The sequence below is a fragment of the Tamandua tetradactyla genome, chromosome 16 (genome assembly GCF_023851605.1).
Source record: "Tamandua tetradactyla isolate mTamTet1 chromosome 16, mTamTet1.pri, whole genome shotgun sequence".
In the NCBI taxonomy this organism is placed as follows: Eukaryota; Metazoa; Chordata; class Mammalia; order Pilosa; family Myrmecophagidae; genus Tamandua; species Tamandua tetradactyla.
In genome coordinates this window covers 69,669,782-69,694,127 of record NC_135342.1, presented here as the reverse complement: position 1 = coordinate 69,694,127, position 24,346 = coordinate 69,669,782, and the positions used below count along the sequence as shown (strand labels likewise).

Sequence of the window (24,346 nt, the reverse complement as noted above, 5' to 3'; positions counted from 1 at the left end):
TTATCATCAAACCAAAACAACATACAAACATGAACATTCTTAACATACAAACCTTTGTGCATGGTGTACAATCAATGGTTCACAATATCATCACATAGTAGTATTTTCATCACCACGATCATTTTTCAGGACATGTGCATCACTCCAGATAAAGAAATAAAAAGAAAAAATAAAAAGCTCATAATACCATTCCCCTTACTCCACCCTCTCATTGACCACTAGTATTTCCATCTACTCAGTAGATTTTAACCTTTGTTCCCCCTATTTTTTATTTATACCCCTTATCGCTCCCTTTCATTGTTCACTTGTATTTCAATCTACTCAGCAGATTTTAACATTTGTTCTCCCTATTATTTATCTTTAATCGATATTTTTTTTTACTCATCTGTCAATACCATAGATAAAAGGAGCATCAGACACAAGGTTTTCAAAATCACAGTCACACTGTGAAAGCTATATCATTATACATTCATCTTCAAAAAACATGGCTATTGGAACACAGCTCTACAGCTTCAGGCACCTTCCTCTAGCCTCTCTAATACACCTTAAACTAAAAAGGGGCTATCTATAAAATGCGTAAAAATAACCTCCAGGATAACCTCTGGTAACCTCTGGACTTTGTTTGAAATCTCTCAGCCATTGACATTTTATTTTGTCTCATTTCACTTTCCCCCTCTCAGTTGAGAAGGTTTTCTCAGTTCCTTGATGCCAAGTCCTAGCTCATTCTAGGATTTCTGTCCCATGTTGCCAGGGAGTTTTATACCCCTGGCAGTCATGTCTGATGCAGAGAGGGGGAGGGTGGTGAGTCTGCTTGACATGTTGGCTGAGAGAGAGACAGGCCACATCTGAGCAATAAAAGAGGTTTTCTGGGGGTGGTGACTCTTAGGCCTAATTTTAAGTAGGCTTAGTCTATCCTTTGTGGGGAGCAGTTTCATATGAACAAACTCCAAGATGGGGGGCTTGGCTTATCGATTTGGTTGGCTCCACTGCTTGCGAGAATATCAGGAATTCTCCAAATGGGGAAGCTGAATTTTCCCTCTTTCTTGCCATTTCCCCAAGGGGACTTTGCAAATACTTCTTTATTCACTGTTCAAACCACTCTGGGATTTATTGGGGCATCAGTCTGGACAAACTTATCAAATCTCATGCACTACTCAAGGTTACATGTATTTATGGTGTTCAATTAAACTGTCCTTATAAGTTATATTAGGAAATGCACTAGTTAAAATATAAATTTTGCATCAAATAAACATTTTTTGCTTCCAAATAAACATTTTTTGCTTTAGTCTCACACAAAAGTTAAAGTTTTAGAATATGAATTAGCAACTATTTTCAACACCCTGCAATACTGAAATACCTTTGTTCTTCCTCATGCAAAAACATTTTTAAATCAATAGTCTTTAAATGCAAAGATGTCATAAGAGACAAGGAAGGACAATATATATTAATAAAAGGGACAATTCACCAAAAAGAAATAATAATCATAAATGTTTATGCACTCAATAGAGAAGCACCAAAGCACATGAAGCTAAATTTGGCAAAACTGAAGGGAGCAATAGATGTTTCAACAATAATAGTGGGAGATTTCAAAATACCACTGTTTTTTACAGATAAAACAACCAGACAGAAGATCAATAAGGAAATAAAGAACTTAAAAAATGTAATAAGTGAATTAGACCTAATAGACATATATATATGTTGTTACATTCCAAAACACCAGGAAAAAACATTCTTCTCTAGTGCTCATGGAACATTCTGCAGCATAGGTTCAGGATAGGTCTTAATAAATTAAAAAACACTGAAGTTATTCAAAGCACTTTCTCTGATCACAATGGAATTGAGCTGAAAATCAATAACCAATAAAGAATCAGAACTTTCACAAATATATGGAAATTAAATAACATACTCTTAAACAGTCAGTGGGTCAAAGAAGAAATTGAAAAGAAATAGGTAAATATCTGGAGATGAACGACAGTGACAATACAACACATCAGAACTTAAGGGATGCGGCGAAGGCAGGATTGAGAGGGAAACTTATTGTCCTAAATGTCTATATCTAAAAAGAAAGTGTGAAAATTGAGGACTTAACGGCTCACCTAAAGGAACTAGAAAAAAGAACAGAAACTAACACCAAACCAAACAGAATAAGAAAAATAACAAAGAATAAAGCAGAAACAAATGAATTGAAGAACTAGAAAACAATAGAAAGAACCAATAAAACCAAAAGTCGGTTCTTTGAGAAAAGCAATAAAATTAATGGAGCCTTAGCTCCACTGACAAAGAAAAACAGAGAGAGATGCAAATAAATAAAATCAGAAATCAGAGAAGAGTTATTACCATGGACCCTGAAGAAATTAAAAAAAAAATCATAACAGGATACAATTAACAACTACATGCCAAGAAATTGGATAACTGAGATGAAATGGACAAATTACTAAAGCATACAGCTTATAGTGACTTGAGAAGAAACAGAAAACCTCAACAAATTAATCCCAAGTAAACGGATTCAATCAGTATAAAAATTTTCCTACAAAGAAAAGCCCAGGGCCAGATGACTTCACAGGGAAATTTTACCCAACATTTCAAAAATAATTAACACCACCCGCTGCTCAAACTCTTCAAAAAAAATTAAGGAAAAAGGAACACTACAGGCCAATCTCCCTAATGAACAAAGATGCAAAAATTCTCAACTAAATACTAGCAAATCAAATCCAAAGACATATTAAAAGTCTATACCAGGAATGCAAGGGTGGTTCAACACAAGAAAATCAATGTAATATAGCACATTAACAAATCAAAAGGGAAAAAAACACATCGTCATCTCAATTAATGTTGGAAAAGTATTCAACAAAATTCACCATCCTTTTCTATAAAGACACTTCACAAGGTAGGAATCAAATGAAACTTCCTCAATATCATAAAGGGCATATATGAAAGACCCATAACCAACATAGTATTCAACGGTAACTAAAAACCTTCTCCCTAAGATCAGGAATGACACAACGATTCCCACTGTCACCACTGTTATTCAACATTGTGCTAGAAGTTCTACCTATTGCTATCAGTCAGGAAAAAGAAAAGGCCTACAAACCAGAAAGGAAGAAGTAAAACTTTGTAGATGATAAAATACTAGGAAAACCCTGAGCAATCTACCCACAAATCTTCTTAAGCTAATAAACAAATTCATCAAAGTTGCAGGATACAAGATTAATGTGCAAAAATCAGTAATGTTTCTATACACAAACAATGACCTGAGGAGACAATTAAGGAAAAAATTCCATTCAAAACAGCAACTAAAAGAATCAGGTATCTACGACAGCAAGGAGGAAGGTGCCGCTCTGGCCCTGCCTGCAATGGTCTGGGAACAAGTCACGAGCAATGTTCCCGCAGGTGACCCTGCCAACGCTGGCTGCTGCTGAGCTTGGCTGGGAGACAACTTGCCGCTCCCCAGCACTCTCCTCAGCGGCCACTCTTGTGCCCAGAGGGAGGCCCCTGGTTGTAAAGGCTGAGGAACTGAGAAGCAGAGAACTGGAAACCATCTGGCTGGTGCAAACAGCCTAACCTGGAAGCCTAGAGCCCTGAAGAGGGCACGGATGGGGAGACAGACATGGACTAGGAAGTAAGCCAAGCCGCATTCCTTGAATGTGCTGCCTTCACTGGGGCAGCTCTGTGACCCACGACTCACCTCAGGCCCTATGTACCTGAACCCTGTTACCTGATCCCTATCCCTGCACTCCAAACGCCCCCACCTCGCCAACCTTTCACCAACCCCTCATGTGCATATCTACCCCATAGCCGCTCAAGTGTGCACACGCCTGCCCCAGCCCAACCCACCTCTCCTGCAAAACAGCAGTCTTCCCCTGCCCCTCTCAATTCCTACCTCCCCCTTCCTGCCCCCTGCCAGCTCATAAAGGCTGTGAGCACTTACCTCCATACCCAGGCTACAACCACCCCCAGCCCATAGAATCGTACAACCCCACCCTGCCACCCCTGAGTTCTGCACATGTGTGCATCAGTTTTCGGCCCTCCCAGATCTGGGCATGCACACAGCCCCAGTCACGCCCCCCAGCTCTGGACAAGTGCTGACCCGTGCAGCTGGGCCACATCTGCCACCAGCCCAGGCATGCACAACATCAACCCAGTACCCTGAGCTCTGCGTATGCGCACAAAGGGCTCCTTGCCCTAGAACAGTGCACACCAGGGCCCTGCTATCCAGACCTGTGCACCCACAGAGCCACATCCTTCCCAGAGCTGGACAGCCACGCTTACAAGCAACAGTGTAGCATCCCAACCTGCACCTATACCTGTGCTGCAGTGCTTCACTGCACTGTTGTGCCCCATCCTGCATTGTGCTCCACATCCACCACAAAATAAAAAGCTTTAGACTATTGAAGGAAATCAACTTCCAAAGCAAACCAATCAAGATATTTACATGCTGTAAAGACAGAAGATCACTAAACATATCATGATGCAGACAAATATAGCCCAGCCTAGCGACCGAATTAAAATACCAGAGGAAACACAGACATTGGAATAAACTAATCAAAGATGTTCATATGACTGTACTAAATAAAATAAATAGGATGGCTAATGACATAAAGGAGATCAAGAAGACAGGTAGAAGAGCATAAAGAAGAATTTGAAAGAATAAATAGAAAAATAGCAGATATCACAGAGATTAAAGATGCTGAAGATCAAATGAAAAACATACTAGAGACACACAACAGCAGATTTGAAGAGGCAGAAGAAAGAATAAGCAAACTAGAGGACAGGAGAACTGATTTCAGATACTCAAAGCAGCAAATGGCCAAAAAAGATGGAAATATTTGAATTGGATCTCAGGGAAATGATGGACAAAACAAAGGGCACAAATATAAGAATTACTGGTGTCTCAGAAGAAGAGAAAAGTAAAGGGCAAGGAAGATTAGTTGGGGATACAATGGGAGAAAACTTCCCAACCCTTATAAAGGACATAATATGCAAGTCAAAGAAGCTCAATGAACTCCAAACAGAATAAATTCTAATAGGCCTTCCCCAAGACACATACCGTCAAATGTTGAAGAGAAGTAGAAAATCTTGAAAGTGGCAAGAAAAAAATAATCTACTACATATAAGGGTAGCCACATAAGACTGAGTTTGGACTACTTAAATAGCACTATGGAGGCGAGAAGGCACTCGTATGATTTATTTAAAGATACTGAAAGAGAAAGACTTCCAGCCAAGTATTCTGTACCCAGCCAAATTATCCTTCAAAACCGAGGGAGAAATTAACAATTTCACAGATAAATAAATCCTTAAATAATCTGCAACAAGAGACTAGCCCTATAAGAACTACTAAAGGGAGTTCTGAGTTGAAAAAAAACACACAGGTGAGGTAGGTCTGGAGGAGGGCACAGAATTGAAGAGTACCAGTAAAGATAATTTAAAGGATGAAAAAAAAAATGAGGGAAAAGAATATTATACAGATCTGACAAATAAAATCCAAAAGATAAGACGGTGGACTCAAGAAATGCCTTTTCATTAATAACTCTGAATATTAAGAGATTAACATACCAAATAAAAGATACAGATTGGCAGAATGGATTAAGAAATATAATCCAGCTATATGCTGCTTACAAAAGACTCATCTTAAGACACAGGATAAAAATAGATTGAAAGTGAAAGAATGGAAACAGATGTTCCATGCAAGTTGTAACCAAAAGAAAGCAGGAGTAGTATAATATTATTGGGCAAAATAGACTTTAAATGTAAAAACATCATAAGAGACAAAGAAGGACACTATTAATAAAAGAGACAATTCACCAAGAAAAAGTAACAATCATAAATGTTTATGCTCCCAATCAAGGAGCTCCAAAGTACATGAGACAGACACTGGCAAAACTGAAGGGAGTGACAGATGTTTCAACAATAGTAAGGAGATTTCAATACACAGTTCTTCTCTATAGATAGAACAACCAGCCAGAAGACCAATAAGGAAACTGAGAAGTTAAACAACTTGATAAATGAATTAGACCTAACAGACATATATAGGTCATTACACCCCAAAGCACCAGGATACACATTCTTCTCTAGTGCTCATGGAGTATCCTCCAGGACAGGTCATATGCTGGGGCATGAAACAGATCTTTACAAATTCAAAAACAATGAAATTATTCAAAGCACTTTCTCTGATCACAACGGAATGAAGCTGGATATCAATAACCACCAAAGAATGAAAATTTTCACAAATACATGGAGAATAACGAACACACTCATAACCAGTGGGTAAAAGAAGACATGGCTGGAGAAATCACTAGCTGTCTGGAAGGCAAACGAAAATGAAAATACAACATATCAGAACTTACAGGATGTGATAAAGGCTGTGCTGAGATGGAAATTTATTGCTCTAAATGCCTATATTAAAAAATCACTAAGAAAAAAAAATAAGAAAGAGCAAAATCAAGGACATACTGCTCACATGGAGGAACTTGAGAAAGAATAGCAAACTAACCCCAAAGCAAATAGAAGAAGAGAAGTAATAAAGATTAAAGCAGAGTTAAATGAATGGGAGAACAAAAGAACAACAGAAAAAAAAAATCAATAAAATCAAAAGGTGGTTCTTTGAGAAAATCAGTAAAATTGATGGGCCACTAGCAAGACAACAAATTAAAAAAAGAAAGGCTGCAAGTAAACAAAATCAGAAATGAGAACAGGTGCATTACCACAGACTTTGAAGAAAAGAAAATAAATCATACGAGGATACTATGAACAACTACACAAACAACTATGCCAACAAACGACAACTTAGATGAAATGGACAAATTCCCGGCAACACACAAACAAGCCACAACACTGAGAAAGAAAGAGAAGATCTTAACAAACCAATGGCAAGTAAAGAGATTCAATCAGTCATCAAAAATCTTCCTACAAAGAAAAGCCCAGGGCCAGATGGCTTCACAGGGGAATATTATCTAACACTCCAAAAAGAACTAACACCATCGTGCTCAAAATTTTCCAAAAAAATTGAGGAAAAAGGAACACCATCTAACTCATTTTATGAGGCTAACATCATTTTAATACCAAAACCAGGTAAAGATGCTATAAGAAAGAAAAACTACAGGCCAATCTCCCTAATGAACAAAGATGCAACAATTCTCAACAAAATAATAGCAAATCAAATTCAAAGACATATTAAGAACATTATACACCATGACCGAGTGGGGTTTTATATCAGAAATGCAAGAGTGGTTCAACACAAGAAAATCAATTAATGAGAAACAGCACATTAACAAATCAAAAGGGAAAAATCACCTGATTATCTTGATTGATGCTGAAAAAGCACATGACAAAATTCAACATCCTTTTCTGATAAAAACACTTCAAAAGACAGGAATCAAAGGTAACTTCCTCAATATGATAAAAGACATATATGAAAAACCCATAGCCAGCATCATAATCATGGAGACAGACTGAAAGCTTTCCCCCTAAGATCAGGAATAAGACAAGGATGCCACTGTCACCACTATTATTCAACATTGTACTAGAAGTTCTAGCTAGAGCAATCAGGGAAGAAAAAGAAATAAAAGGTATCCAAACTGGAAAGGAAGAAGTTAAACTTTCATTATTTGCAGATGATACTGTACTTGGAAAATCCTGAGAAATCTACAACAAACTTACTTGAGCTAATAAACAAATTCAGCAAGGTGGCGGGATACAAAATTAACGTGCAAAAATCAGTAACATTTCTATACACAAGCAATGACCTGAGGAGTCAGTTAAGGAAGAAATTCCATTCAAAACAGCAACTAAAAAGAATCAAATACTTAAGAATGAACTTAACTAGGGATGTAAGGGACTTATACACAAAAAACTACATAACATTACTAAAGGGAATCAAAGAAGATCTAAACAGATGAAAAGACATTCCCTGCTCATGGATAGAAAGGTTAAATATAGTTAGGATGTCAATTCTCCCTAAAATGATCTAAAGATTCAACGCATTACCAATCAAAATTGCAACAACCTACTCTGAAGACTTGGAAAAGCTAGTTATCAGGTTCATCTGGAAGGGAAAGAGACTCAAATAGCTAAAAGCATTCTAAAAATGAAGAACAAACTGGGAGGATTAACACTTCCTGACTTTAAAACTTACTATAAAGTCATAGTGGTCAAGACAGCATGGTACTGGCACAAAGACAGAAGTATTGACCAATGGAATGGAACCGAGAGTGTAGAAATAGACCACCAAATCAATGGTCAACTGATTTTTGACAAGGCCCCCAAATCCACTGAACTGGGACAAAATAATCTTTTTAATAAATGGGAGAACTGGATATCAAATGCCAAAAGAATGAAAGAAGACCCCTATCTTACACCCTACACAAAAATTAACTCAAAGTGAACCAAATACCTAAATATAAGAACTAGCATCATAAAGCTTCTAGGAGAAAATGTAGGGAAACATCTTCAAGACCTAGTAATAAGAGGTAGCTGACTAAACTTTACACCCAAAGCATAAGTAACAAAAGAAAAAATAGATAAATGGGAACTCCTCAAAATCAAATGCTTCTGCACCTCAAAAGATTTTGCCAAAAAGATGAAGAGGCAGCCAACTCAATGGAAGAAAATATTTGGAAATCACACGTCGGACAAATTTTGATACCCTGTATACGTAAAAAATCATACAATTCAACCACAAAAGATTGAACAACCCAATTATAAAATGGGCTCAAGACATGAATAGGCATTTTTCTGAAGAGCAAATATAGATGGCTCAAGAACACATGAAGAGATGCTCATTTTCATTAGTTATAAGGGAAATGCAGATCAAGACTACAATGAGATACCATCTCACACCTATAAGAATAGCTACTATGAAACATAGAAAACTACAAATGTTGGAGAGGATGTGGAGAAACTGAGACACTTATACACTGCTGGTGGGAATTTATAATGTTACAGCCACTATGGAAAACAGTTTGGTGGCTCCTTAGGAAATTAAGTATCGAGTTGCCCTAGGACTACTTGGTATATACCCAGAAGAGCTGAAAGCAGCAATATAAACAGATATTTGCACACTGATGTTCACAACAGCATTATTCACAATTGCCAAAGGATGGAAACAATTCAAATGCCCATCAACAGACGAGTAGATTAACAAAATGTGGTATATACATACAATGGAATATTATGCAGCAATAAGAATAAATGATGTCCTAAAGCACATGACAAGATGGATGAGCCTTGAGGACATAATGCTGAGTGAAATAAGTCAGACACAAAAGGATAGATACTGGATGACTCCACTTTTATGACCATGATAAAGGTCTAATCAGAGGCTTATAATACAGAATATGGGACTTTCAAGATACACAGAAGCTAGAGATGGGTGAACTCTTAGCTAATAAGGCAGGACTCAAACGCAAGGGAATAGATAGAAGTGAAGGCGGTTCACTAGTAGGTCTATAAGTAAAATTACCATATTGAAGGTGAACATGATTGAAAGGGGTTGTATAGACCTACGTGTCCCACCGACTAATGCTAGAAATATAAATTAGTTCTCACAAGAACTACTTCAAGGGTATGATTTGCGTATAGAAGAGTGTTTAAGTCCTGGGTATGGGGAAAACTGCTATTGCATGCTATGGGCTATGTTTAACAGGAAAACATCAGCAGTACCACAGCAATAGCAGGGGTAAACAATGGGGGGAGGGACAAGAGTTAAGGGGAGGTTTAGATTTCCCATCTGGTGAGTGTATATTTATTGTTATCTTTCTCCTGGGAACAATAAAATTATGTAGAACAGAGTATTGATGGACTGTGGGCATTATACATGATGCCCTATTGAATGCAGGTGGCTGAAGGATGCACTGACTAGAAGTAGATTCGAGGATACATATGAATTGACTATTGTGCTGCTACAAAAAGGAACGAAATCATGAGGCACGTAACAATGTGAATGAACCTGTGGGACATTGTTGAGACAAAATAAGCCAGAAACAAAACAGCAATTATTGTATGGTCTTCTTTAGAAAATGCTTATAAGAAAACAGGGACTAGAATGTAAACTCTATAGCAGACACATTTAGTCTGGATTTTGAGTTGTTTTATATATGCATAACCTGGTACTAAGAGTTAAGAATGAAGCCGATCAGGTCAGGATTAAGGTAATTCAGAACACAGGAGTAAGGAAGACATTGTATATATTTTAGAACCTTACCTACTCTGTGAGGCCAAAGGAAGAATGACTTATTTTGTTTAGAACCTACATTTTCTGCAGCACATAATCTGACTCAACCAGTCTGGATAGCTCATTTGAATAACTGACACAGAGGGAGCCCAGAATAAGAATGAGGGCCTTTAATCCTTATAGCTCAATGTAATGCCTGCATATATGCCAGAATATATTAAGCAGATAATCAAAAAGTATTGACAAAGTCTCTTGAGGGATGGGAGAAGAAATATGGAACTAGTAAACTTTACCATCAAGGAATCCCCTGTTACTGTGCCAAACATTAGAGACACCCAAATCAATAGGCCAAGTCCTTGATCTTGAGGCTTACTTTTGTGAAGCTTATGTATGTAGCAGAGAAACTTTGCCTTCCTATAGGAATGCCTAAGAGTTACTTCTGGAGGACCCCTTTTGTCGCTCAGATGTGGCCTCACCCCCTCTAAGCCAAACTCTGCAAGGGAAATCATTGCCCTACCCCCTAGGTGGGACATAACATCCAGGGGTGAAATTCTTCCTAGTGGCGTGGGAGATGACACCAAGGGATGAGTCTGGCCCTGGCACCGTGGGATCAACAATTCCATCCTGACCAAAAGGGGGAAAAGAAGTGTAACTAATAAAGTATCAGTGGCTGTGAGAGTTCAAATCGAGTCGAGAGGCTACTCTGGAGGTACCTAAGATTGGTACCTAATGTAACTTGCTAAACCCCAACGAAAACCATTCCAGCCAATCCTAAAGAACACCTAAGACAATATATAAGATTTTGCAAAGATTCCATGCACTTGGGTAACCTTCCAGAAACCTACAACCTCCATATGGGTCCCTGGACCAGGTAAGTCCTGTAACCTAGAGGGCCCAGCCTCTCTAGAACATCAGCTGGTTTCATCTCCCTATCCCATATTTCTGACAGCCCCTTCTAACATGAAAAAGCTAGGATGGCTGTGCTGGTTTGAAAGGATGTGTGTCCCCTAGAAAAGCCATGTTTTAATCTAAATCCCATTTCATAAAGGCAGAATAATCCCTATTCAATACTGTATGTCTGAAACTGTAATCAGATCATCTCCCTGGAGATGTGATTTAATCAAGAGTGTTGTTAGGCTGGATTAGGTGATGACATGTCTCCACCCATTTGGGTGGGTCTTGATAAGTTTCTGGAGCCCTATAAAAGAGGAAACATTTTGGAGAATGAAAGATTCAGATAGAGCAGAGCAGCAAGACATAACCACGAGAAGGAGAGTCCACCAGCCAGTGACCTTTGGAAATGAAGAAGGAACATGCCTCCCAGGGAGCCAGGAGAAGAAACAGGAAGCCAGGAGAAGAAGCTAGCAGATGATGCCATGCTCACCATGTGCCCTTCCAGATGAGAGAGGAACCCTGACCATGTTCACCATGTGCCTTTCCAGATGAGAGAGAAACCCTGTGTTCAACATGTGCCTTCTCACTTGAGAAAGAAACCCTGAACTTCATCGGTCTTCTTGAACCAAGGTATCTTTTCCTGGATGCCTTAGATTGGACCTTTCTATAGACTTGTTTTAATTGGGACATTTTCTCGGCCTTAGAAATGTACACTAGCAACTTATTAAATTCCTCTTTTTAAAAGCCATTCCATTTCTGGTATATTGCACTCCTGCAGCTAGCAAACTAGAACAATGGCCAAAGCCCAAATACCCCTAAAGAGTGGGATAGAAAGATCAAAGGTGATGGTATTATACAGAGAAGGTTAACAAGTGAATATGACTGCTGAACTATTAAATTGATATTTTTTTGTCTCCAGAATCTTGGAGAAACTAGAAGTAAAAACCTAAAATGGGAATTGTAACCCATACCAAACTCTGAAATCTATTCTACAACTAACTGTTGTGCTTTGAAATTTATTGCTTTACTGTATATGTTATTTTTTACAAAAAAACTTAAAAAGTCAATTGTGATAATAAAAACAATATTTATTCCTTCTAGCCTCCTATATTCTGGAGCAGCAAGAAGGAAAATTATGAAAGGAACAGATGGTAGCCCATGACAAACTCTGGGATCTGTCCTATAACTACCTGTTGAAGAGTGCTTTGAAAAGTATTGTTTTTTCTTTGCTTTATACATATATTATACAATAAAGAAAGTAAAGAAAACAATATCTAGGAATAAACTTAATCAGGGATGTAAGGGACCTGTACACAGAAGTCTATAGAACATTGCAAAAATAAAAAAAAAATTAGATAATCTAAATAGATGGAAAGACATTCCCTACTCATGAATAGGAAGTTTAAATGCAGTTATGATGTCAACTATACCCAAATTGATCTATAGATTCAATGCATACCAATCAAAATTTCAAAAACTGACTTTGAAGACTTGGAAAAACTAGTTATCAAATTCATTTGGAAGGAAAAGAGACCTCGAATAGCTAGAAGCATCCTAAAATAGAAGAACAAAGTGGGATGACTAACACTTCCTGATTTTAAAGCTTATTATAAAGCTACGGTGGTCAAAATAACACGGTACTGGCACTAAAATGTAGAAATATTGACCAATGGAATCCAATCCAGAGTGCAGAAATAAACCACCAAATCTATGGCCAACTGACCTTCGACAGGGTCCCCAAATCCACTGAACTGGAACAAAATAGTCTTTTCAATAAATGGACATGGGAGAACTGGATATCAAGAGCCAAAAGAAAGAAAGATGACCCTTACTTTATACCCTATACAAAAATTAACTCAACGTGGACTAAATACCTAAATATAAAAAGCCAGTATCATAAAACTCCTAGAAGAAAATATAGGGAAACATCTTCAAGACCCAGTAATAGGAGGTACTGTCCTAAATATTACACCCAAAGTACAAGCAATGAACATGGGACTGAGAAAGCCTTCTTGACCAAAAGGAGAAGAGAGAAACAAGGCAAAATAATTTCAGTGACTGAGAGATTTCAAATACAGTTGACAGATTATCCTGGAGGTTAATGTTATGCATTATATAGATATTTCTTTTTAGCTTATGGTTTACTGGAGTGGTTGGAGGGAAGTTCCTGAAACTGGTGGTGTGGTCTAGCTGCCGTGATTTTTGAAGATAATTGTATGGAGCTGTACTTTTACAATGTGACCACATGACTGGGAAAACTTTGTGTCAACACTCCTTTTATCCAGGGTATGGACAGATGAGTTAAAAAAAATCGGTATAAAGAATAAATAGCTTTTTCTCCGCCGGCCCGCCGCGCGGCGCCCACGCCCCGCAGCAGCCGAGCCGCCCGACCTGCTTCCCCCCTCTCTTTCTCCGCCGGCCCGCCGTGCGGCGCCCACGCCCCGCAGCAGCCGAGCCGCCCGACCTGCTTCCCCCCTCTCTTTCTCCGCCGGCCCGCCGCGCGGCGCCCACGCCCCGCAGCAGCCGAGCCGCCCGACCTCCTTCCCCCCTCTCTTTCTCCGCCGGCCCGCCGCGCGGCGCCCACGCCCCGCAGCAGCCGAGCCGCCCGACCTCCTTCCCCCCTCTCTTTCTCCGCCGGCCAGCCGCGCGGCGCCCACGCCCCGCAGCAGCCGAGCCGCCCGACCTGCTTCCCCCCTCTCTTTCTCCGCCGGCCCGCCGCGCGGCGCCCACGCCCCGCAGCAGCCGAGCCGCCCGACCTCCTTCCCCCCTCTCTTTCTCCGCCGGCCAGCCGCGCGGCGCCCACGCCCCGCAGCAGCCGAGCCGCCCGACCTCCTTCCCCCCTCTCTTTCTCCGCCGGCCCGCCGGGCGGCGCCCACGCCCCGCAGCAGCCGAGCCACCCGACCTCCTTCTCCCCCCTCCTCCCCCTCTTGCTCCGGCTGCTCTCCAACCACCACGGTGCCCTCTTCCCCCGCCTTCACCGTGCTCCTCTGCCACCAGCCTCGACAGCCTTGCCGCCCTCACCTTTCCTCCTCCAGAACAGCTACTGGGGGAGTGGAGATAATACAGAGCAGATTCCGGAGCCACAAGGGAGATCAAAGGGACAGCGTACCCCATCCTGGAACGGCTGACTATCTGGGAGAACCAGCTCCGGTGAGATCACCAAGGGGCACGGGCTTTCCTGGGTGGGACGGCAAGCGACCGGAGTCCCTCCCTTCCACCTTCCCAGGCCAGCTGGTAGAATTGGACAGGCGGTCCCCTTAGGCCGCGGCGGCTGGTGCCCCCACCACACGAGGCCCCCCGGAACAACTGAGATAGTTGGGTCGGAAATCCCCAGACTGCGGAGAACAGTGACCGGGGGATCCCTTCCAAACACGTGACTCCCCCGTCGGCTGGGAACAGTGCACTCTCCCGGGCTGCGACAGCTGGCGCCCTCCCGCCACGCTTGGTGCCCCGGGCCGACTAGCTAATTTGGCCGGACGCTCTCCTGTGCTGCGACGGCCGGCGACCCTCCCCGCATTCGGAACCCCAGGCCGGCTGGCATTCTTCCAAGACGCTTCGGCTGCCGAACCTCCCCTACGGCGAGAATTTTCCAGAGTTAAAGGACCTACAGCAACTTTCACTGGTGGAACCCACAGACAAACGTGTGCCACGAGCGCCACCTACTGGGCAGGATAAGAAAAACAGAACCAAGAGATTGCACAGAAAAATCTTTCAACCTGTGGGGTCGAACACCCGGGGAAATCTGACTAAATGCCCAGACGCCAGCAGAAGATAACGGATCACGCTCAGAAAATTGAACATATGGCCCAGTCAAACGAAGAAACCAATAGTTCAAATGAGATACAGGAGCTGAAACAACTAATGCTGAATATATGAACAGAAATGGAAAACCTCTTCAAAAACGAAATCGAATAATTGGAGATGAAGGGATACAGACTGTACAACGGGACTGGATATAAAAACTCAGAAATGGACAGCACAATACTACCCAATTGTAATGCAATTATATTAAAACATTGAATGAAGCTGCATGTGAGGTATAGGTTTTTTGTTTTTGTTTTTTTTGTTTTTTTTTCTTTCTATTATTGTTTTAATTCTTATTCTGTTGTCTTTTAATTTCTTTTTCTAAATTGATGCAAATGTACTAAGAAATGATGAATATGCAACTATGTGATGTTATTAAGAATTACTGATTGTACATGTAGATTGGAATGATTTCTAATTGTTTTGTTAATTCTTTTTTTAATTAATAAAAAAAAATAAAAAAAATAAAAAAAAACGAAATCGATAAATTGAGGGAGGACATGAAGAAGACATGGGCTGAACATAAAGAAGAAATAGAAAAACTGAAAAAACAAATCACAGAACTTATGGAAGTGAAAGATAAAGTAGAAAAGATGGAAAAAACAATGGATACCTACAATGACAGATTTAAAGAAACAGAAGATAGAATTAGTGATTCGGAGGATGAAACATCTGAATTCCAAAAAGAAACAGAAACTATCCAGAAAAGAATGGAAAAATTTGAACAAGGTATCAGGGAACTCAAGGACAATGTGAACCGTACAAATATACGTGTAGTGGGTATCCCAGAAGGAGAAGAGAAGGGAAAAGGAGGAGAAAAACTAATGGAAGAAATTATCACTGAAAATTTCCCAACTTTTATGAAAGACCTAAAATTACAGATCCAAGAAGTGCAGCGCACCCCAAAGAGATTAGACACAAATAGGCGTTCCCCAAGACACTTACTAATTAGAATGTCAGAGGTCAAAGAGAAAGAGAGGATCTTGAAGGCAGCGAGAGAAAAACAATCCGTCACATACAAGGGAAACCCAATAAGACTATGTGTAGATTTCTCAGCAGAAACCATGGAAGCTAGAAGACAGTGGGATGATATATTTAAGTTACTAAAAGAGAAAAACTGCCAGCCAAGACTCCTATATCCAGCAAAATTGTCCTTCAAAAATGAGGGAGAAATTAAAACATTCTCAGACAAAAAGTCACTAAGAGAATTTGTGACCAAGAGACCAGCTCTGCAAGAAATACTAAAGGAAGCACTAGAGTCAGATACAAAAAGACAGAAGAGAGAGACATGGAGAAAAGTGTAGAAAGAAGGAAAGTCAGATATGATACATATAATACAAAAGGCAAAATGGTAGAGGAAAATATTATCCAAACAGTAATAACTCTAAATGTCAATGGACTGAATTCCCCAATTAAAATACATAGACTGGCAGAATGGATTAAAAAACAGGATCCTTCTATATGCTGTCTACAGGAAACACATCTTAGACCCAAAGATAAATATAGGTTGAAAGTGAGAGGTTGGGAAAAGATATTTCATGCAAACAACAACCAGAAAAGAGCAGGAGTGGCTATACTAATATCCAACAAATTAGACTTCAAATGTAAAACAGTTAAAAGAGACAAAGAAGGACACTATATACTAATAAAAGGAACAATTAAACAAGAAGACATAACAATCATAAATATTTACGCACCGAACCAGAATGCCCCAAAATACGTGAGGAATACACTGCAAACACTGAAAAGGGAAATAGACACATATAACATAATAGTTGGAGACTTCAATTCACCACTCTCATCAATGGACAGAACATCTATACAGAGGATCAATAAAGAAATAGAGAACTTGAATATTACTATAAATGAACTTGACTTAACAGACATTTATAGGACATTACATCCCACAACAGCAGGATACACCTTTTTTTCAAGTGCTCATGGATCATTCTCAAAGATAGACCATATGCTGGGTCACAAAGCAAGTCTTAACAAATATAAAAATATTGAAATCATACACAACACTTTCTCGGATCATAAAGGAATGAAGTTGGAAATCAATAATAGGCGGAGTGCCAGAAAATTCATAAATACATGGAGGCTCAACAACATACTCTTAAACAACAAGTGGGTCAAAGAAGAAATTGCAAGAGAAATTAGTAAATACCTAGAGGCAAATGAAAATGAAGACACAACATATCAAAACTTATGGGACGCAGCAAAGGCAGTGCTAAGAGGGAAATTTATTGCCCTAAATGCCTTTATCAGAAAAGAAGAAAAGGCAAAAATGCAGGAATTAACTGTCCACTTGGAAGAACTGGAGAAAGAACAGCAAACTAATCCCAAAGCAAGCAAAAGGAAAGAAATAACAAAGATTAGAGCAGAAATAAATGAAATTGAAAACATGAAAACAATAGAGAAAATCAATAAGGCCAGAAGTTGGTTCTATGAGAAAATCAACAAGATTGATGGGCCCTTAGCAAGATTGAAAAAGAAGAAGAGAGAGGATGCAAATAAATAAGATTAGAAATGAAAGAGGAGACATAACTACTGACCTCACAGAAATAAAGGAGGTAATAACAGGATACTATGAACAACTTTACGCTAATAAATACAACAATTTAGAAGAAATGGACAGGTTCCTGGAAAGACATGAACAACCAACTTTGACTCAAGAAGAAATAGACGACCTCAACAAACCAATCACAAGTAAAGAGATTGAATTAGTTATTCAAAAGCTCCCTAAAAAGAAAAGTCCAGGACCAGACGGCTTCACATGTGAATTCTATCAAACATTCCAGAAAGAATTAGTACCTACTCTCCTCAAACTCTTCAACATAATCGAAGTGGAGGGAAAACTACCTAATTCATTCTATGAAGCCAACATCACCCTCATACCAAAACCAGGCAAAGATATTACAAAAAAAGAAAACTACAGACCAATCTCTCTAATGAATATAGATGCAAAAATCCTCAATAAAATTCTAGCAAATCGTATCCAACAACACATTAAAAGAATTATACATCATGACCAAGTAGGATTCATCCCAGGTATGCAAGGATGGTTCAACATAAGAAAATCAATTAATGTAATACACCATATCAACAAATCAAAGCAGAAAAATCACATGATCATCTCAATTGATGCAGAGAAGGCATTTGACAAGATTCAACATCCTTTCCTGCTGAAAACACTTCAAAAGATAGGAATACAAGGGAACTTCCTTAAAATGATAGAGGGAATATATGAAAAACCCACAGCTAATATCATCCTCAATGGGGAAAAATTGAAAACTTTCCCCCTAAGATCAGGAACAAGACAAGGATGTCCACTATCACCACTATTATTCAACATTGTGTTGGAAGTTCTAGCCAGAGCAATTAGGCAAGAAAAAGAAATACAAGGCATCAAAATTGGAAAGGAAGAAGTAAAACTATGACTGTTTGCAGACGATATGATACTATATGTAGAAAACCCAGAAAAATCCACAACAAAATTACTAGAGCTAATAAATGAGTACAGCAAAGTAGCAGGCTACAAGATCAACATTCAAAAATCTGTAGCTTTTCTATACACTAGTAATGAACAAGCTGAGGCGGAAATCAAGAAACGAATCCCATTTACAATCGCAACTAAAAGAATAAAATACCTAGGAATAAATTTAACCAAAGAGACAAAAAACCTATATAAAGAAAACTACAAAAAACTGTTAAAAGAAATCACAGAAGACCTAAATAGATGGAAGGGCATACCGTGTTCATGGATTGGAAGACTAAATATAGTTAAGATGTCAATCCTACCTAAATTGATTTACAGATTCAATGCAATACCAATCAAAATCCCAACAACTTATTTTTCAGAAATAGAAAAACCAATAAGCAAATTTATCTGGAAGGGCAGGGTACCCCGAATTGCTAAAAACATCTTGAGGAAAAAAAACGAAGCTGGAGGTCTCGCGCTGCCTGACTTTAAGGCATATTATGAAGCCACAGTGGTCAAAACAGCATGGTATTGGCATAAAGATAGATATATCGACCAATGGAATCGAATAGAGTGCTCAGATATAGACCCTCTCATCTATGGACATTTGATCTTTGATAAGGCAGTCAAGCCAACTCACCTGGGACAGAACAGTCTCTTCAATAAATGGTGCCTAGAGAACTGGATATCCATACGCAAAAGAATGAAAGAAGACCCATCTCTCACACCCTATACAAAAGTTAACTCAAAATGGATCAAAGATCTAAACATTAGGTCTAAGACCATAAAACAGTTAGAGGAAAATGTTGGGAGATATCTTATGGATCTTACAACTGGAGGTGGTTTTATGGACCTTAAACCTAAAGCAAGAACACTGAAGAAGGAAATAAATAAATGGGAGCTCCTCAAAATTAAACACTTTTGTGCATCAGAGAACTTCATCAAGAAAGTAGAAAGACAGCCTACACAATGGTAGACAATATTTGGAAACGACATATCAGATAAAGGTCTAGTATCCAGAATTTATAAAGAGATTATTCAACTCAACAACAAAAAGACAGCCAACCCAATTACAAAATGGGAAAAAGACTTAAACAGACACCTACCAGAAGAAGAAATACGGATGGCCAAGAGGCACATGAAGAGATGCTCAATGTCCCTGGCCATTAGAGAAATGCAAATCAAAACCACAATGAGATATCATCTCACACCCACCAGAATGGCCATTATCAACAAAACAGAAAACGACAAGTGCTGGAGAGGATGCGGAGAAAGAGGCACACTTATTCACTGTTGGTGGGAATGTCAAAGGGTGCAACCACTGTGGAAGGCAGTTTGGCGGTTCCTCAAAAAGCTGAATATAGAATTGCCATACGACCCAGCAATACCATTGCTAGGTATCTACTCAAAGGACTTAAGGGCAAAGACACAAACGGACATTTGCACACCAATGTTTATAGCAGCGTTATTTACAATTGCAAAGAGATGGAAACAGCCAAAATCTCCATCAACAGAAGAGTGGCTAAACAAACTGTGGTATATACATACGATGGAATATTATGCAGCTTTAAGACAAGATAAACTTATGAACCATGTAATAACATGGATGGACCTAGAGAATATTATGCTGAGTGAATCCAGCCAAAAACTAAAGGACAAATACTGTATGGTCCCACTGATGTGAACGGACATTCGAGAATAAACTTGAAATATGTCACTGGTAACAGAGTTCAGCAGGAGTTAGAAACAGGGTAAGACAATGGGTAATTGAAGCTGAAGGGATACAGACTGAGCAACAGGACTAGATACAAAAACTCAAAAATGGACAGCACAATAATACCTAATTGTAAAGTAATCATGTTAAAATACTGAATGAAGCTGCATCTGAGCTATAGGGTTTTTTTTGTTTTTGTTTGCTTGTTGGTTTGTTTGTTGTTGTTGTTTTTTACTATTACTACTACTTTTATTTCTTTTCTTTATATTAACATTTTATATCTTTTTCTGTTGTGTTGCTAGTTCCTCTAAACCGATGCAAATGTACTAAGAAACAATGATCATGCATCTATGTGATGATGTTAAGAATTACTGAGTGCATATGTAGAATGGTATGATTTCTAAATGTTGTGTTAATTTCTTTTTTTTTTCTTTCCGTTAATAAAAAAATTAAAAAATAAAAAATAAAAATAAAAAAATAAAAAAAAAAAGAATAAATAAATAGGAGGGGGGGATAAAGAGTAAACAATTGGGTAGATTGAAATACAAGTAGTCAATGAGAAAGTGGGGAAAGAGATATGGGATGTATGAGTTTTTTTCTTTTTAATGTAAACATTCTTGATTTATTAATTTTCAGAGTAGTTAGACAAATACAGCATTTTCCTGGGAATGGAAAACTTGCTTGGTAGTTACTTCATTCTTTTTTCTCTTTTTTAAAAGTGTACCTAGGGCAGGCAACAGTGGCTCAGTGGTAAGAGTTCTAACCTGCCATGTCAGAGACCTGGGTTCAATTTCCGGAGCCTGCCCGTGCCAAAAAAAAAAAAAGTGTACCTCACAATGCCATCTGTTTTTCTCTGAAGGAATGTTTATTTTTTGACTGGACATTCTGGCTATACCACATCATCATAAAGTTCTTCTGTTTTTTCTTCTCTTTATTTGTAGAACTGGAAAATGGATTCATTTTGGTTTTCTTCCTCACAAAATCTTTCTGGTCTGTCTTCTCAGCCACTGCAGTTGCTAGTCTTTCCTCCTTTCAGATTTGGCTCTTTATGAAGATGCTCAATGTCCCAAAGTGAAAGTAACTCGCCTTTGGGCTCCTCATCATATCTATTTCAATATATTTCCTCTTTTTGGATTTCTCAGGGGTAGCACTGAGTTCTTTCCTCATTTGGGCCATGCAGATTTTTGGGGAAGTCTTCCTGAGTTAAAACCCAACTAGTTTTGTTGGCTGCAGCTTTGACTTTTCACTCTTCCATGGGCATGCTGTTCAGCTTCTTGGAAATTTCTGTTCATCAGAAGAGTGGTACACTTCCATCCATTCACCATTGGCATCCTCCTCCTCCTTGTTGAGACTGGCACTTTCCCACCCATCTTCATCATTTTCAGTATTCTCTTCCTCTTTCTCAACTTCCAGAACTTCTACTCCTAGAATGTAATCTTCAGCATTTAGTTCTCTGTATTCTTGTACTCGTGCTTCAATCAAGGCTTCTGTAGGTTTACCCCAGAATTTCTTCTGCAACATCTGAGGTTTCAGCGTGCAGAAGAGCTGAATCCAAGCTCTACCAGACATCATCACATTCTTATCTTTGTGTGTTTTATACTGAGCCAGCTCTTGGAGAAGTTCCTCACTCGTGGCTAGAGGACAATGAGCTGTTATTTCTTTTACAGCATTGATTCCTACTGTCTTCACATTGCTAGAGTTCTTATCAGGACAAAATTGTTGGCCATAGTCATGAGCAATGAGTGAATGATCTCCAGGGGTCCAGGTGATGAGATGCTTATACAGCAAACAGAAGGATCTTTGTTACTTTTTTTTGGTAGGGCTGCATAAACCTCTGCACAAAGGGATAGAAATTAAAGAGAAAAAGCTCATGAATTACCACCAATCTCAAGATAAGGTCCGTGAGCATCATCTTCAATTCAAACTTCTCCTCAGAGCTCTCTAGTTGCTTTAGTAATTTTTCTGCAAAATCTTGCAGATCATGAGTTAAGTGAATAGCTAAAAAGTTAAACAACTCCAACTTTTTTTTATTCTTTTCTTTCTTGAGCACTTCCACTGCCTTTTTCAACCTCTTCTTGTGTTTAGAGTTTCTCTTCCCTGTGGCATATTGTACCAGCAGATCTCTTGATGTTGGTCCTTCATTTTCAGATTCTGAGCCACTGTTCTTTTTCTTCTCCCTACGAAGAATGTTAAAGCAGCAACTAACATCTTGGTGACTTTGGAGAAATAGGCAGTTGTGATAACACTGACAGCTTTGGCATCATTCCAGATGTTTCTTTTGTAAAGCTCAATCATCATCCAAAGGTATTTTGGCTGCAGTTGCATTGCTGTACTTAACATGGTATACATGAAATCCTGCAATACAATATTCACTTTATTGTTCTTGTGTTTTGCATTTATATTCTTGATATCAGTCACAACAGTAGTGTACAAAGACATCTGCAGAAGTTTTTTATTGCAATGCAGAAGTTCAAAGAAGAGTTCTAGCAGACTTGATGGACTGATGCTTATTTCTCAGTAAAATCAAAGTTTTATAAAACATCTTTCGAAGATCTAGATCCAAGACAGTGTGCTTATAAGAGAGCAGATATTTCAGATCTTGGGGAAAGTTACGCAAGTGTTCTGGGTAGCAGTGACCAATCTGTGCCATAAACATCACTTGCTCAGTCAGTTCTTTGCTGAGTTTATTTGACTGTAATTTGAAAATCTCCACATTGGATTTGCACTGATTATATTGCTGTAGAAACTCCTCCATGTAGGCCACTGGGTCTCACTTGATCAGATTCTGCAACTGCAGCAGGTTGTTGGGCAGATTATTGTTGTGTCTGCTGGACACGTTGACGGCAGACTGCAGATGTATGAGTTTTTTCTTTTTTCTTGTTACTTCTTTTTCTGGAGTGATGCAAATGTTCTAAAAATGATCATGACAATGAATACACAACTATGTGATGATACTGTGAGCCACTGATTGAATACCATGTATACACTGTATGTGTGTGAAGATTTCTCAATAAAGTATATATTTTTCAAAAGCACAAGCAATGAAAGAAAAAAATAGATAAATGAGAACTCAAAATCAAATGCTTCTGTGCCTCAAAGAACTTTGTCAAAAAGGTGAAGAGGCCAACAAATCAACGGGAGATGATATTTGAAAATACATATTGGATAAGGTTTGACATCCTGTATAAATAAAGAAATCATACAACTCAACAACAAAAGAACATGCAACCCAATTATAAAATGGGCTAATGATATGAACAGACATTTTTCTCAAGAGCAAATACCGATGGCTAAAAAGCATATGAAGAGATGTGCATCCAAGTCTTAACAAATTTAAAAAGATTGAAATCATACACAACACTTTCTCAGATCATGAAGGAATGAAGTTGGAAATCAATAATAAGCAAAGTGCCAGAAAAATCCACAAATACGTGGAGGCTCAACAACACACTCTTAAACAACGAGTGGGTCAAAGAAGAAATTGCAAGAGAAATTAGCAAATACCTCGAGGCGAATGAAAATGAAAACACAACATATCAAAACTTATGGGACGCAGCAAAGGCAGTGCTAAGAGGGAAATTTATTGCCCTAAATGCCTATATCAGAAAAGAAGAAAAGGCAAAAATGCAGGAATTAACTGTCCACTTGGAAGAACTGGAGAAAGAACAGCAAACTAATCCCAAAGCAAGCAAAAGGAAAGAAATAACAAAGATCAGAGCAGAAATAAATGAAATTGAAAACATGAAAACAATAGAGAAAATCAATAAGTCCAGAAGTTGGTTCTATGAGAAAATCAATAAGATTGATGGGCCCTTAGCAAGACTGACAAAAAGAAGAAGAGAGAGGATGCAAATAAATAAGATCAGAAATGGAAGAGGAGACATAACTACTGACCTTACAGAAATAAAGGAGGTAATAACAGCATACTATGAACAACTTTACGCTAATAAATACAACAATTTAGATGAAATGGACGGGTTCCTGGAAAGACATGAACAACCAACTTTGACTCAAGAAGAAATAGATGACCTCAACAAACCAATCACAAGTAAAGAAATTGAATTAGTCATCCAAAAGCTTCCTAAAAAGAAAAGTCCAGGACCAGACGGCTTCACATGTGAATTCTACCAAACATTCCAGAAAGAATTAGTATCAACTCTCCTCAAACTCTTCAAAAAAATTGAAGTGGAGGGAAAACTACCTAATTCATTTTACGAAGCCAACATCATCCTCATACCAAAACCAGGCAAAGATACTACAAAAAAAGAAAACTATAGACCAATCT

The 24,346-nt window shown here is 38.8% G+C and overlaps 1 protein-coding gene and 1 pseudogene across 5 annotated transcripts in view; both read right to left on the bottom strand.

Annotated features, from left to right (window-relative positions):
* LOC143659758 (uncharacterized) overlaps window positions 1-24,346 on the bottom strand; it is a 79,360-nt gene that overhangs the window by 40,169 nt on the left and 14,845 nt on the right. Inside the window, exon 2 of one of the 5 annotated variants that reach the window (XM_077133052.1) lies at window positions 53-142. The exons of the other annotated variants lie outside the window; for them this stretch is intronic. The gene's annotated coding sequence lies outside the window, so the exon portion shown is untranslated. The remainder of the gene's footprint in view (window positions 1-52; window positions 143-24,346) is intronic. 5 annotated transcript variants of the gene reach the window in all.
* Window positions 20,573-23,754, bottom strand: LOC143660367 (protein SDA1 homolog pseudogene; annotated as a pseudogene).